At 44.3% G+C, this 16,639-nt stretch overlaps 1 protein-coding gene across 9 annotated transcripts in view; it reads left to right on the top strand.

The window, feature by feature from the left end:
* Window positions 1-16,639, top strand: part of ATXN1 (ataxin 1) — a 408,360-nt gene that overhangs the window by 65,133 nt on the left and 326,588 nt on the right. Inside the window, exon 1 of one of the 9 annotated variants that reach the window (XM_059179409.1) lies at window positions 971-1,106. The exons of the other annotated variants lie outside the window; for them this stretch is intronic. The gene's annotated coding sequence lies outside the window, so the exon portion shown is untranslated. Of the gene's footprint in view, window positions 1-970; window positions 1,107-16,639 lie in introns of those variants that run through there. 9 annotated transcript variants of the gene reach the window in all.

Genomic DNA, 16,639 nt, shown 5'->3' with positions numbered 1-16,639 from the left:
TTGACAGACAGAGATCACAAGTAGGCAGAGAGGCAGGCAGAGAGAGGAGGAAGCAGGCTCCCTGCTGAGCAGAGAGCCCGATGCAGGGGCTCCATCCCAGGACCCTGAGATCATGACCTGAGCAGAAGGCAGAGGCTTTAACCCACTGAGCCACCCAGGTGGCCCCAGGAATTTGTTTTAAAGATTTTATTTATTTATTTGACTGACAGGTTACAAGTAGGCAGAGAGGCAGGCAGAGAGAGAGAGGGAAGCTGACTCCCTGCTGAGCAGAGAGCCCTGATGCTGGGCTTGATCCCAGGACCCTGAGATCATGACCTGAGCAGAAGGCAGAGGCTTTAACCCACTGAGCCACCCAGGTGGCCCCAGGAATTTGTTTTAAAGATTTTATTTATTTATTTGACTGACAGATCACAAGTAGGCAGAGAGGCAGGCAGAGAGAGAGAGGGAAGCAGACTCCCTGCTGAGCAGAGAGCCCTGATGCTGGGCTTGATCCCAGGACTCAGGGATCCTGAGGAATTTGTTTTAAAGAAGAAAATCACAACATTGTTGTTTATTACTCGTGACCTCGATGCAGCCAACATTCTGGGCTGTCTTGCCTGTGTTCAGATATGACTCTACCCAGGATCTTCCTGCCTCCCCGCAACCCCCCTTTTGTTTTGCTGATTGTAGTAAAACCAAAGTTGAAAGGTGATTGTTGTTTTCTCAGGTTGGGGTTTTAGACTGTTGCTTTTCCTTCTTCAGAGCTCTTTCCCACTTTGGAAAATTGGGTGAAAACCTAGGGAAAGCAGAGCCTGCCCCTTAAGAACAGAATGTCTGCTTTTCCCACTTCACACCTTCAGGGCTGATCTGCCCGTTAGATCTCCCCTGCAGCCCCTCCAGGCCGGCAGCACTCACCTCCTCCTCCTGCTGGCCCGGGGCCGTCTGTGGGAGGCGGTTAGGAAGCCAGAGGAGGAGGAGGACCCGGGAGCTGGGGTATATTGTTGGGCTCAGCCATGGCAACCACAACAGTAAAAGGAACAGGAGTAGCCTTGTGCGGCTTTGCAAATGGCCACGGTTCAGCCCTTATCTTGGGACTCCCACTCTGCCTCAGACAACCCGATTTCCCGGTAAGGTTAAACTTGGCCCGGCCCTCCCCTCCGGCCCTCCGTGATCAGCTTGGAATGGCCCTGGGGTAGGGGAGGGAGTGGGGGAGGGAGAGAGTCCAGAACCCAGTGAGATGTGCACCCAGCAGAAACTGGGAGCTCCTTCTTTTCCAGGACTGAGCACCTGACTTCAAAGAGCCTGCCCAACCTAACCAGTGAGGCTGGCAGGAAGGGGCAGCCCCGGGAAAGTCTCAGAAGACCCCGGAATTGGTCCATAGGGAAGCTGGGACGCATGAACCGCCTGGCACATGCGTTTTCCTTAAAACTGTAATTGAAGAAGACAGAGGAAGCTCCCCTTGCTTCATAATCGCCTTTTTTTCCCGGGGCGGCAGCGGTGGGGGTGGGGAGAGGCACTTAGAATAGCATTTCTTTTCATTCAGCAAACAGATCATTTTCGGTGTCATTCCGTTTATTTTGAGTAGTGTTTCATCCTGAGCAGATGAAGAATTTTATTTTTTTAAACTCTGGACTGTGTTGCTTCCTACCCGGGGAAACTTGCTTGCTTTTTTTTTTTTTTTTTTTAAATGCTGATGAACCAAGTCTATGTGGTCAAGTCCTGAACTTTGAGTATGTTTCTCTTCCAAGAGGGCGAAAGCGTTGATTCTTCTTCAGAATCTTGTGAGTGTGACATTTCACTTGGGGAAGTCTAAGGAAGTTGGTGAGGGCTCCCATTAAGGAAATAAGCGTCTCTTTTTGCTCCTTATCACCTTTTAGTATCTGTCGTGCTGGCTCGGCACCGTGTGGTCTGGCTGGGCTCCCTCCCTGGAAGTCACATCCTGCTTGAGAGCCCTCTTTACAACCACCCACGTTTGTGGGTCTCCGGGCTCCACGGTGAGGAGGCAAAGGGGTGAAACCACCAGTAAACCAAGGGGTCGGCGCTCCCCGAAGCCCACTCACAATGTGCCTCTGGATTCAGGGAGATCTGCCTGTGGGGCTTTTGCACCCTCACTTACTCCTCACCTACAGGGCTCTGCTGTGCCCTTTTATTTTCACTTTTGTCATTTGAGTAGTAACGGATGGGGAAGTAGTTACTCAATTTGTAAAACGTTGGGTGGTGAGGTCACAGATTCTGAGAGGAGCCTGCACTTTGTGCTGTTTCAGTCGGGACCACAGCAAGATTTTTGCTTATATATTTCGGGGCCGTTTTTGTTGCTCTTTTAAATGCAGTATAGGGGGGCCTGGGTGGCTCAGGGGGGTAAGCCTCTGCCTTTGGCTTGGGTCATGATCTCAGGGTCCTGGGATTGAGCCCCACATTGGGGTCTTTGCTCCGTGGGGAGCCTGCTTCCTCCTTTCTCTCTGCCTACCTCTCTGCCTACTTGTGATCTCTGTCAAATAAATAAAATAGGGGCACCTGGGTGGCTCAGTGGGTTAAAGCCTCTGCCTTCGGCTCAGGTCATGATTTCAGGGTCCTGGGTCCTGGGATCGAGCCCCACATCAGGCTCTCTGCTCAGCGGGGAGCCTGCTTCCCCCCCCCCACCCCACCCCCCCCCCCCCGCCTGCCTCTCTGCCTACTTAGGATCTCTCTCTGTGTCAAATAAATAAACAAAATCTTTTAAAAAAATAAATGCAGTATAACGGGGAAAAATAGAAAAGTTGCTTTCTTTCCCCGAGCTGCTGAACCCTTGAACACAACAGATCAGCAAATACAGATGAACTTCCACAGACAAATAATATTTCTTGTCTAGCGGTGAACTGAACATTGCACAAAAGAAAACAAAAACAAGGGGATTTTTTTTTTTTCGTGGAAGTAAAGATCAGGTATTAATTTCTGGACAGACCTTGTGTTGCACAAGTGAAATTAAAAACAATTTTTTTTCCCCTCTCTTGGTTATATTTTCTTGGCGTGGTTGAGCTCTTCTGCCTTCAAAAAAATTTGCTTAGTTGAAAAAGAGAGCAGTATTGAACATTGTATTTCATTTTATTGAATTGGAAGGACAATCATAAAATCAGAATTTTAGAGCTAATGAAAGGGTCTTTAATCTAACCAAATGTTCTAATGTTACAGAGAAATCTGAGGTGTGGTAAGGTTAAAGGACCAGCCCTGCAAACACATGGCTCATTTGTATGAGGGCTGAGGCTGAAAACACAGCTGTCCAGAGACTCCTAGCTCGGTGTTTTTTTCTTCTTTGGGCATAGCTTTTTAGCTTCAGTTAGAATCTTTTTCTCTTACTGGGATTATTTTTTAAGTGGCTTGGTTTTGAAAATGTGTGATTTCAATGTCATTGTATTCATTTCAAGAAGAAGAACAACAACAAAACTTTACTCAGAGCACCTGGGTGGCTCAGTGGGTTAAGCGTCTGCCTTCGGCTCAGGTTGTGATCCCGGGGTCCCAGGATTGAGCATCCCCACATCAGGCTCCCTGCTCAGTGGGGAACCTGCTTCTCCGTCTCTGCCTGCCGTTCCCCCTGCTTGTACTCTCTTTCCAGATAAATAAATAAATAAAATCTTAAAAAAAAACAACAACAACAACCAAAAACCTTCCTCAATGAAATCACATTAGCATACAGCATGGAAAGTGTAAGTACTTAGACCACTCAGACTTTAATGATTATCAGTGTGCCCGAGCTATCTAGAAGTTTTAATCCTCTTTGTACAAAGGTTTATTTGTTTAGCCTGGAGCCGGAAGCATCACCCCCTAGGTCTCGGGGGCGGGGGAGGGGGGGCAGAGTGGAAGAAGTGGGGAGGGGTGGGGCCCGTGGGCTGCTCAGACACATTCTTGTTCCCGTGTCCTTCCCGGGTTACTCAAGAGATAGACCAGTGCAGCCCTTCTTCAGTGCAAGTCATGAATGACTAAGTGATGTGTTTAGATTTGAAGTTTCCAGGTGTTGTTCAAATAAATAAGGAACATAGTCTGTTTGCACTGCAGGTGAGAAGGTAATCATTCCGAGTGGACGTGGTTGCCACCCCCCCGCCCCCATCCTGTTACCCGCTATGTCATTATCTCTCGCTGTACCGAGGGCAGAGATGATTGGAGTGGGCAAACACCCTGTCCTGGTGTTCCTAGCCATAGGAAAGCACCGAGGGAGACACGTGTCTCCAGCGTGGGCAGGAAGGGGCTACCTTCTGTATCCTTGGGCAGAGCACCCCAGGGCCCCGTGGGTCTCCTCCCCCTCCCAGCTGGAGCTCAGAAGGGCTGTGGCTTTTGATTGGGGAGAACAGTACCGCCTCAAAGGACTTGATTATTTGTTTGTCCTTAGGTGTTGTGAAGGCTGATTTTCTTGTTGTTTCATCCCCATTTGGCTTTGTTAGCAGCGTATTAGAAAGTCAGAAGGCAGAAATGTTTGGTCCCTTTGGAAAGGCAGGTTGGTCATTTACTCACTATGGGCACTCTATTTAGGAAACTTTATACTGCATTTTACAATAATTTTTTCCTGAAAATGCTGAGATGGTGGTTTCCCCCCCATCTCTGTGAATAAATTGAAAACATTCGAGGATTAAGCGTAGTGAGAGTTTTGCCTCTTTTATGAGAAATTTGGGGACTTGGGGACAACTAGAGGGGGACAATAACATAGAAAAAAGAATTTTTAAAAATGAAAAAAATTAGACTTAGCTCTTCAGAGACCACGAAAAATTTTTTAAAAAATTTAAGCGCAAAGAAACAAGGAAAGAATGGAATAGATGCTATTAAACAGCCATATTCTAAGTAGCTTTGCAATAACTGGGATCTGAAGGGAACGCAAGGCCGGGAGAGGTCTTAGGGACGTCTGGGGCGGGAGGCAGGGATTACAGCAGTTTGGTGACATCCTTGTGCTTGGAATAATGTTGTCCCTCATACTTGATAATACGTTAATAGTATGCCAAGGAATTTTCCTGATTTGTAATCTAAAGTGAAATCACCTCACACATACGCAGTCTGTGAAATCCTGTTAAAATAGAATGTGTGGGTAGGTGCCTCCCTGTCCTGTCTCCCTCCCCACCCCAATGGGCGTCTCCACTTTAATATGGTGGCGTGGGTGGTACTCAGGTGTCCTGTGTAGTGTCTTAGAGAGGAGTCAGGGAGCCTTGCCAGAATTTTCCTTAAAATTCCTTCTGACAGAAGTATCCTATATGTAGCAAAGATGTTTAAGAGAGGGAAGAGTTGGGGCGCCTGGTGGCTCAGTGGGTTAAAGCCTCTGCCTTTGACTCAGGTCATGATCTCAGCGTCCTGGGTTGGAGCCCCGAATCGGGCTCTCTGCTCAGCAGGGAGCCTGCTTCCCCCTCTCTCTCTGCCTGCTTCTCTGCCTACTTGTGATCTCTGTCTGTCAAATGAATAAATATTTTTTTAAAAAGTTTAAAAAAAAGAGAAGGAAGAGTTGAGAAAGTATTGGATGAAAAATGCCCCCCGTCTTCTCCTCTCTTAGCTTTCAGGGTCAACACTACCTTTCCCTTGAACATGAGAAGGGGAGAAAACCCTTTTCCCACTATTCCTGTGACAAGAGATTTCAAAACTCTCTCGGCTCACCTAAAGTAGGGGGTTGTATGACCTCTGACCAGTAGATCAGAAAGTAAATTTCTTTGATTCAAATATTCCTCCCCATAAAAGAATGCAACACTGTAATTCTTTCGAGTTCCTTAATGATTAGTCACTTTTGTTCCCTCATGTTTCCCTAGTAAAGATTTAAATATTTAATTTTGTGTACTCCTGGAATTAACTGCTTTCAGATCGTATATTTTAGTCAGTATATTGAAAGGCATCAAGTTGCTGACATTGTTAAGAGGAAGGAAAGAAAAAAAAACAAACCCACCTCCACATTTTCAGGAAGAAATCATTGTAAGATGTGGTATAAAGTTTCCAAAATAGAGTGTAAGAGAGTGAACAATAATTTATCCTTTTTCTTGGAGATTTATTGTCATTTCTCTGAAACGATTACTGATAACAGTACAGTTATGATGCCCCAGAAGCTTGTAATTCTTCTAGATGTCTGGCCTCTGCCTGATCTGTTGTCAACTTAAGGGAAACCAGATAACCAAGCTTATAAAAATTACTAACCTGAACTGTGTACCTTAATTTGAACCCCTTTCTTTCCCCATCTGCCAGCTGGGTCCAAGGCAGTCACGGCCACATTCTGGGTGCCTGAGGCCAAAGCGGTAGGGGACGACTGTGCCAGGTTTCATGGGCTGTATGTGTGTGTGTGTATAGAAGGCAAGGGTTGCCAATGGGCATGACGTTTTTTATTGAGTAACGGCCCAAATGGGTACTGAATAAAATAATAAAAATAAATAGGGTTCCTTCTCTGCTTCAGTCAGTCACGGTTCTAGATGAATCCATAAGAAGACGTCTGTGGAGGACTTCAGCGTTGACTCCAACAACGCAGAACGGGGAGGCCTGTTTGGTGTAGACCAGGAGGGTCGGGAGCAATGTCAGTGCCACGCGGCTTGTCCCACGTGCCTGGCCGGCGATGTCGGGGGACTTGGGTGGAAACTCCTGGGATCCCTGTGACTTAGAGAAAAGTCCATGCCCGTGCACGCTCCCTTCTGCTCCGTCATCCCAGAGGGGTCGGCCGGAAGAGCATGAGTTTGTTGGCTCTGCCACGTCTGCTTCATGTCAGCTCCTTCCAGCTGAGGGGGGAGGGCCTGGCCATTTTTATGTGTACACCAAAATCCTTACCCGACTCATAATGGGGGGAGGAAGACAGAGTGATAAATGATGCTGTGTGTGTGTGTGTGTGTGTGTGTGTGTAACATTCTTCCCCCCAAAGTAGCAGCAGTGATCTATAAAGGGGTTCTTTTCTGGAAAGAATATAAACCTGACCTTTGGAACTCCGAATATTTTTTTAAGACTTTATTTATTTATTTATTTATTTTTATTTGTCAGATTGAGAGAGAGAGAGAGAGAGCATAAGCAGGAGGAGCAGAGAGAGAGAGAGGGATAAGCAGGCTCCTTGCTGACCAAGGAGCCCAGCACAGGGCTCGATCCCAGGACCCCAGGATCGTAACCTGAGCTGGAGGCAGACGCTTAACTGACTGTGCCACCCAGGCATCCCCAGAATATTTTTTTCATGAAAGCAGTGTGTGCTCTAGCTGGGTCCCATGAAAGCCCACCAAGTCCCCTGAGGTCTTTAGGACCATGCCCATTGTAGTCTTAGGGACCGTGACTGCTAAAGGCCCTTCAGCGGATTTGGCCCATGGTTAGGAAGAACAGCCACTGGCTTATAGCATGACAGGGAAAAATGTCAGTAGAAACAGGTCATTGTCTCCCTGGTAAGATGAGCGACGCTAGCAAAGGGCCAGATGGGAAGTGAAACCACTTACTAAAGTGGTTCCCGAGGCCCCAAATAAATGTGAACTAAGAACAGAAGGGAAGTTTAAGGTAAGGAGAGTTAAGAGTTCTTCCACTGGAGGAAGAACATTCTCACCTCAAGAACAAGCTGATTGATGAGGTACAGAGATTGACATCACCTAAGATTTGCAGACAGCAGTGGGAGGCCCTTCTCGGGAAGAATTCTACGGAAGGGAGCCATATATTGAATGGAGAATAATAATATACGACCCGTCCTTTTTCTTCTCACACTGAAATATGATTTTATTTATTTATTTGACAGAGAGACACACAGCAAGAGAGGGAACATAAGCAGGGGGAGGGGGAGAGGGAGAAGCAGGCTTCCCGTGGAGCAGGGAGCCCGATGCGGGGCTCCATCCTAGGACCCTGGGATCATGACTTGAGCCGAAGGCAGACACTTAAAGACTGAGCCCCCCAGGCACCCCTTGTTCGAGTGTTTAAATTCATTGTTAGAAAAATGAAACCCGTATTCAACACATTTAGGAGTCTTACATAGTTTAAATTTTTATGATTTCAAGACTTTGACATTAATATTTCTGCACCTTAGTGGTCCTTAAGGATTATGCAGGGCAAGGTTCTTCTGACTTTTATAATTAGCGTGCTGCATTTCCAGGTTTTCCTTCCCCAAGGTGGGTTGTGTTTTCCAGTAAACTCTGATAAAGGCTGATTGGAGCTGGGACAGCTAGGACAGGCTTCTGTTGAGCAGGGAGAACCTGTGACTTTCTGTCTGTGCTTTTCCGAGGTCACCAGTTTTCAAAGAACTTGAGTATAATTAAATACACTTTATAATAAACTAGGCTGAATATAATTTAATCTTTCCCTGAAGGTACTCCGGAGTCTTGGAGTGCTCTGGGGTCATGGTGAACATCAATTACCTTCTCACGGTGGGTGTGCAGAAGGAGGCAGATAATAGAGTTCCATCTGATTGAGTCCTGGCTGACCGGACATGTTCTGTTATCACAGGGAGCTCAGTTCGAGACTTTGGAACTGCTGCTTCCTGTGAAATTCGCAGGCAGGAGTGAATGTGATAAAGATGATCTCTCTGGTTTTGAGAGGTTGAAGGATGATAATCATTTCTGTAGACATTGTGGTACAGATAAAACACTCTTAAGTGTCTAAAACTCTCTCCTATAACTTGTCCATTATTCGATTCTTCTTCTTTTTTTTAAAGACATTTATTTAATAGAGAGAGAGAACCCGTGAGAATGGGGAAAGGCAGAGGGAGGGACAGATCCTCAAGCAGACTCCCCATGGCGTGTGGAGCCTTGATGCAGGGCTCGATCTCACGACCCTGAGATCATGACCTGAGCTGAAACCAAGAGTTGGACGCTTAACCCACTGAGCCACCCGGGCACCCCCATTATTTGATTCTTATGACAGTCCTAGGAATGAAGCCTGGCAGCTGGCATCCCATTTGGACAGACGCAGGTGGACCTCACCAAGTTGAAGTGACTTGGCGAAGATCATATAGTGTGTAAATGGCTGAGGCCACTTGACTCCAGAATCCAGTGTTTTTATTAACATTCCAAGGGTACTAGACATTTGCACATCGTAATATTTTTGACTGCTTACTGTGTTCTCTGTGGTGTGTTTATCAGCTCACTCAGTCTTCATGAAAGCCCTGTGAGTAGGTAGATCTTGGTTCGGTGGATACTATTATGATTGCGATGTTTAGAGGTGAGGACCCGAGGCATACGGAGAGGTTAGGGCGTGCAGCTGGGGAGTGGCGGGGCTGAAATCTGAACACAGGAGCTTGGGCTGCGTGGTCTAGGCTCTCCCCTTCATGCCTTCCTGCTACTCAGTGTTCAGACACACCAGTGTGAGGAAAATCAAGATGTGTCTATGGGCACCTTCCTATCTGGAAAGACCTCTGCCTGGTCGTTGGGTCCGGAATCATTCTGACAGACGTTTTGAGCCCAGGTCGGCCATTCTGAGATACTTAGCCCTGTGGCCCAGTTTCTTCATCTCTACAACAAAGATGCAGAACACCTGATTTCTTTGTAAGAATGAGACGAGGTTTGTGTGACGCGCTGAACACAGTGCTTGTCCCATAGCCTTTATCTGTAAAAATTGTTTCGATGATCGTTTAGTCACAACGGCCAAAGCCAGATCAAAACTTTCCAAAGAAGCCATCATATTTGTTTCCGCTTGTATGAATGTGTATGTGTTAGTGGGGGTGTATTGTCTTTCTTGAGTCTTGAAAACAGGCAAAGCTGATAATTAGGTTTATTAATACCATTATACCCTGCTGCCCTTGTCTCGGTGTTCCACTTTGTATCCTTAGAGAGCTAGCAAGCTGTCCAAGAACCTGACGTGATCGTCCGAATTCTTTGTCCTGTAGTCTCTCTGTGACTGTGATGAAGTAGATGTTCGAGCACAAAGAATGATGTTGATGTCTGTGGTTGCCAACAATTCCATAAACTCTGTAGAGCTCATTAGCAAGTACACAACGGCCACGCACCACCTAGAGCTGCCATTTGCTCATCATTGCAACCACCTTTGCTTGGCTTTTATCTGTGTGTTCGAGGTACCTTCTCAGTAGCTGTTTGCTGTCCTTTACCAGGCTTTCTGGGCAGTGTGCTTTAGTGGGAGGAATCCTATTGGGATAACTGTGGTACCTACTTAATAGATAGAACTGGAGGTAACGGCGTAGGAGGAGATTTGGACTTTTAATATACCTCATTTTGCTTTTTTATTTCTTATTTTTAAAAAAATTTTTTTTAAAGATTTTTTATTTATTTATTTATTTATTTTTGTAAAGATTTTATTTATTTATTTGACAGACAGAGATCACAAGTAGGCAGAGAGGCAGGCAGAGAGAGAAGAGGAAGCAGGCTCCCCGCTGAGCAGAGAGAGATCCCAGGACCCTGGGATCATGACCTGATCTGAAGGCAGAGGCTTAACCCACTGAGCCACCCAGGCGCCCCTTAATATACCTCATTTTGTAATAAATACAACCCTTCCCATCTTTTAACATTAAAAAAAAAAAAGATATTTATTTATTTTAGACAGAAAGAGAAAGAGAGAGAATGGGAGTGAGTATGGGAAGGAGCAGAGGGAGAGGGAGGAAGAATCGTCAAGCAGATGCCCCACTGAGTATGGAGCCTGATGCAGGGCTCCATCTCAAGACCCTGAGATCCAGACCTGAGCCGAAATCCAGAGTTGGACCTTCCCTGACTGAGCCACCCAGGTGCCCCTTAACATTCTTTTAAGTTTTAAATAGGGCTTTTAAAAATTTTTTTCCCCATTTTCTCCGACTGTGCATGGTAACACCACATTGGCACTTCCAGGGGATGCATCTCTCTTCTTGCCTCGTAGGAGTTTATATTCATTCTTTCAGTGAATTTTACAGAGTACCCACTTTGTGCCTTGTACTCTCTAGGTTTAGGGGATCTAATGAAGAACAACACAGATGAGGTTCCTGCTATCGGGGAGCTTGGCCACTCTGCCTGAGGATGGCCGTGATGAAAAGAGTTCATAACAATTTGGGACCTGGGACCCCTCCAGGGAATTTCTGCCCAGGCATCCCAACCCCACCCATCACCCCCAAAAGCATGAAGCACACATGACATTATGTCAACACTCATTCAAGGGGAATGAAAGGCACAGGTAGTGTTTGCAAATGCTAAAGTCGGTTGCAGTTTGAGTCTTTTTTTTTTTTTTTTAACCTCCTTTCTTATCGCCTGTTATTCTTTAGTCTCATTCTCAATTTTCAGAGCTTAGTCACTATTGCCTACATGTTTCCTGACATGTAATCGGGGGACCCAAGGGCAGGGGGCACGGGGTGCTTGAATTGCACCATCTGCGAAGGGGACCGGCTGGGCAAGAGGATAGCACACTGCGTGGCCAGGTCTGACTTGAGACGGCACTCAGGACATCTCTGTTGAGTTCAGTCTGTCTGGACAAGTCACTCTCTCTCTACCTCCATTTTCTCATTATTCGGAAAAGGAGTTGAAAGAGAAGGATTTTCTCAGGTCCCTGCCAACGCTACAATGTTGTGATTCACATGTTCCTGAAAAGTTGAGTGTACTTATTTCAATAAAGGGAAATACATTTTCCAGTGAGCCTGGAAATCTATTTTCCAATTATCCTCTCCCCTGGTTTATAACTTAGCATCAGTGTGTTGTGGCTTCTAACACTGTTGGCTGCTCTAAGCCCATCAAGAGGTTAATTACCTGTGAAGAATGAGGAGCTTCTGGAAAGCTGTAAAGTGTTCCAGAGAACTTTGGAGCTAATCTCTTTGGTAATGGGAATAAATAAATGGTCCTTCATGTATCTGGTTTCCAGGAGGAGGCAGAGCAGTGTGGTCTGTCTCTGCTGCACAAAGTCAAGTTGCTGGTAGAGGGGAGTAGTGTAGATCATGGGCAAGCTTATCGGTATCACCCTCCTTCTCCTAGAGATTATTCAGCTGGAGCACAAATGATGCTTTTAAAGGAAACAACTGGGTCCTTCCATGTTCTCTTAGGAACGCAGAATAGTACCAATTTTTTTTGTTCCATCTCGCTCTCCTGGAGTGGTTAAAAACTCCAAACGAGGAAACAGATGAGGAATTTGTACAAAATTATTATTTTTTAAAGATTTTATTTATTTATTTGACAGAGAGAGATCACAAGTAGGCAGAGAGGCAGGCAGAGAGAGAGGAGGAAGCAGGCTCCCTGCTAAGCAGAGAGCCCGATGCGGGAGCTCAATCCCAGGACCCTGAGATCATGACCTGAGCTGAAGGCAGAGGCTTAACCCACTGAGCCACCCAGGCACCCATAAAAAAATTTTTTTTTGTTATAGATTTTATTTATTTATTTGACAGGCAGAGATCACAAATAGGAGAGAAGCAGGCAGAGAGAGAGGAGGAAGCAGGCTCCCTGCTGAGCAGAGAGCCCTATGTGGGGCTCAATCTCAGGACCCTGGGATCATGACCTGAGCTGAAGGCAGAGGCTTTAACCCACTGAGCCACCCAGGCGCCCCCAAAATTATTTTTTTAATTGCCAACAAAGTTCATCTCCTTTTCCATTCTTTTCCATCTGGAATAGAACAGCCCCAGATCCTAAGCTTGCTTTCCTATGACTTCCACAGACCTCACGCATTGCAGTCCTATAGCACTGCCTGACTCACAAGCTCTGTCCTAAAGAATAAGTATTGTCTCCGTTTGTTCTCGAATATGCCAGGCAGGAAATCCCCTCTGCCTATAGGGAAGGTAGTAGATTCCAACACACACACACACATACACACACACTTATCACTAAGCACATCTGTTCCCATGCTTCCTTTCAGTAAAGCACCCCGGAAAAAGAGAAAGCTGTCTAACCAGCTTCTGGTGGCTGTCAGGGATGTCATTAGTGGGAATCTCAAGATACTAAATTAAATTTGATGAAGTATTTTATTGGCAGTTTTGGAAGGGCATTACTTTTTAGATAGTCCCGTTTGTCACTGAGCAGGAGGAAAGCAGGTTGAATGTCACCGGGAATATTTTGTGGAAAGCGGACATACAAAGACTTCCCTCTTTTCGCCATTACCCTTGGATTTGGGGGTTGTCGTATTAAGTCCAAAAGGCCTGGACATCCAAGAGGATGTTACAACTTGTGAAAAATTATTCAGCCTTTGGGGTTTCGGTATTTCTGAAATTGGTTGGCGTTTTACAGAGAAGGCCAAAGTTGGGGGTTTTGCCTGTCTTTGATAAGGGAAGCCTTGAGCTGTTGACTTGGTGTTCATGTACCAGCTTGCTTGCCTCTGGTACTGGGCTGAGAACCGTGTCTCCACTGATTCTATCTGTGACTTCAGAGCTGTTTTAAGAATTCTTTATTGGCTTGGCACCAAGTGTGCATTTCTCAAGTTATAGGGAGTGATGGACTCCCAAGAGACAGACATTGTTTTAGCCCCCACATCCCCCAATCCCTTTATAATAAAAAGGCTTTGTGGGGCCCCTGGGTGGCTCAGTACGTTGGGCCTCTGCCTCATGGTCTCAGGGTCCTGGGATCGAGTCCCGCATCGGGCTCTCTGCTCAGCGGGGAGCCTGCTTCCTCCTCTCTCTCTCTCTCTCTCTGCCTGCCTCTCTACCTCCTTGTGACCTCTGTCTGTCAAATAAATAAATAAAATCTTTTTTTTTTTTTAAAAAAAGAGGGCTTTTTAAGTAAAGCCTCTAAATGATATATGTCATTGTCAAGGGAATTCGTCACTTTATTTATTCATTTATTTATTTTTTGTCTCCCATCTTGATACTTTTTACTTTAGGGAACCACTACGATACAGTATATATAAATCCCAGAGCTTGAAAATGAACTGAAGAGCTAATGTGATTAGAAAGTTCTCAAGTCAGTGATACAGGAACCCGGTGACATGTAATCCACACGGCGTCCCTCAGTGAGCTGGGTTTTCAAGGGACTGTCACATACCGTTGCCAATGGAAGCATGATGGTGCTGGAAGTGGCCGCATAGGAAAGTACAGATTCTTCACGCCTTATATTCTGTTTGGTGAGGATTTCTGGCGGAGACATTTTGGTGGGGAGGTCTCCTGGTTGCTATGGCAATACCGATTGACAGAGTTTTGGTGACTTCACGAGTACCAAATAAAGTTACAGCAAAGGCATGAAAATATCAAGCAGATCGTGTGTCTTAAATACAAATATTTCATTTAAATTTGTAAGCATCTTTGTCTTTGTTCCTCATAGTGTGTTTGTTATCCTGTGTGTGTGTGTGTGTGTGTGTGTTTCTTCTTTTATTCTAGGCTGCTTGAGGAAAAATGCTGATTCATAGTGTCATTGTCTTTTGTTTTCCCAGGGAAATTCTGGGTCTGTTTCTAAGTTCATTTTTCTATAGCCCAGGGTTTAATCTCTCTAGATAAATCTTTATTTTTTTTCCCTCTCTTACAGACACAAGGCATTTTGCTTTGTTTATGTTAATAAATGTCAGGCTAGTCCCAAAGAATTAGAAGAAATGCCAGTCATTTCCTAGAGCTCTTGAGCATGCTTTCTTTCCCCTCTGTTTCCTAATACATTGAACTTTCTAGAGTTTACATTTTAGGCATTTGAAGGCAATATTAGGAGATTCTAAGATTTTACTGACAGTATCTAGAAGATCTTGTCATCACTGATCTAGAACACATATAACAGGGGGACCCTCATGGAAATGTTCTCATCCAAGAAGTTTAAAAGGTCTATCTTTTGGAGAGGAAGAAGTTTTTCAGATATATCATATAGATTTTGCCATAGTGAGGTGACTGGTGCTTTCAAATAGTAGCCAGCAGACAGTTTGGCTTCCTGGTGGTAATTATATGCCATGGGCTTGGTGGTTATTATTTTAGAAACTGAGTTCATCATAGACTCCCCGAGCATGTAGAGTAGCACACCCTGATTGTTCCCATTAAGATTGTAATTCCATCCAAGGTTTATAGTGTCATTGTAGAAACTAGATGGAATTACAGCCCCATGCACATTTTGGAAGGCTGCATTATTTATTGAAATACGTTATAAAGTTAAATAATTTTGTAAATATCCAGCAAGTACTTGGGACTCAGAAACATAATCTTCACCACATAGAAGGTTCTTAGTAAATATTTGTTGTTTATTTGGTTGACTTCGTTTACGTCTTTAAATAAATTATGTTTAAAAAAAAATCTGGAGAGGCTGTACTTGTATTTGTAGGATTAAAAAAAAAGAACTCTTGCCTTGAAATGCTTATAAGGTTTCCTGCTTGTTAATTGATGGAAATATTGGCTCCACGTAGGAATATATTATTGAATCTCTTCTGTTTCTATCCTAGAATGTAAAATTGAGTGGGTCTAGTGGTCAAGGGTCGTTATTTCAGATAAGTCCACTTGTCCCAAGTAATCTGTTTTATCTAAACATCTCTTTTCGGCATCATGTTCCTAAACCCGTAGGTTGCATGCCTTTGAGGTAGACCCCTATGAGGTGAATAATTATTCAACCAGAAAAGTTGGCTGTCTGTTGGAGTATTGGATGGATGCCTTTCTTACTGGTCTTAATTAGGGCAGTTACTGTTAAGATAATTCACTAACATGGTGTGTTACCAGATTTGAATAGCCTCTGTTTTTCATGCCCCCCAGACATACTACTTCAGAAAAGCATAAGGTTAGAATTTCACAAGCTAGATCACGCATTTCAGAGTCTGATATAGTTTTTATTTTTTTTTTTTTTAAATTTTATGTATCTTTTCTAAGTAGGCTCCTTGCCTAGTGTGGAGCCCAGTGCGGGGCTTGAACTCCCGACCCTGAGATCGAGACCTGAGCTGAGATCAAGAGTCAGACTCGTAATCAGCTGACCCATCCAAGTGCTCCTGGTAGGGTTTTTAAGTTGTAGACTCTGTTACATATCTGGGGATGATTATATATACTCTGCATAACAAATTATTACTGAATAATAATTCAGTTATTATTAGATGCTAGACGTTAGATGAATATGATGTGCACTGAATTAAGGTACTGAAATTCAATCACTGCCTGTTAGTAGTCAAGAAGCTAGAAGTCATATTTTGAGTATTTTTTTTTTTTTAATTTGCAATTTGGGGAATTCGCAGGCATGTATGGACAAGGTTTCAAAGCTAAAAAAAATTCAGTGAAGGAAGTTCTGTATTATGCTATCTTTTAATTATCAGAGATAAATAACATTATATTAATAATCCATTACTTATGAATGTATTTGTTCTGGAAGCACTCCAGTTTTAAGGGTTCGTAGATAGAACTGAGATAACAAATAGGTAGAGCTGAAGTCAATGCTTTCTGTTCTTAAAAGAATTTATTGAAAAAGAAGATAATCTTTACCTTGTTATCTTTCTGTTTAAGGGCTTAAAAACCCTTAGAGAATGTTTCAGCTTTTAACAGTTTAAAGGTTGAACAATGACTTGTCCCTCTGTCTCCTGATTTATTTTGATGGAAATTCCAACCTTTTTTTTTAATCACCTGTAAACATTTTATGTTAACCCTATGAATTACACAATGGTTTAACTCAGTAGAACCTCTTGATTCACCTTACAGTGAACAAAAAGCAGTATTTTCTTCTTCAGCTTCTCACAGGGAGTACTGCTAGATTTTATATAAAAAGTTAACTTTAAAAGTGGCGGCTTTTTGTGTGTGGTGTGGGTGCAGCAATATTGTGCATTTCTTTCAAACGGGTCTGTGGGTGGGGGAACTACCTATGGTGCTCTTACTACTTACTCACTCACTTGTTCCTCACCAGAAAAGGGGAAACCCAGTGCTTAGTACCCACTCATTCTGAATAACAGGGCTGGG

Source organism: Mustela lutreola, chromosome 6, assembly GCF_030435805.1.
Source record: "Mustela lutreola isolate mMusLut2 chromosome 6, mMusLut2.pri, whole genome shotgun sequence".
NCBI classification, from domain to species: domain Eukaryota; kingdom Metazoa; phylum Chordata; class Mammalia; order Carnivora; family Mustelidae; genus Mustela; species Mustela lutreola.
The sequence above is the reverse complement of the archived record's forward strand: the minus strand, read 5'-3'. Positions and strand labels throughout refer to the sequence as shown.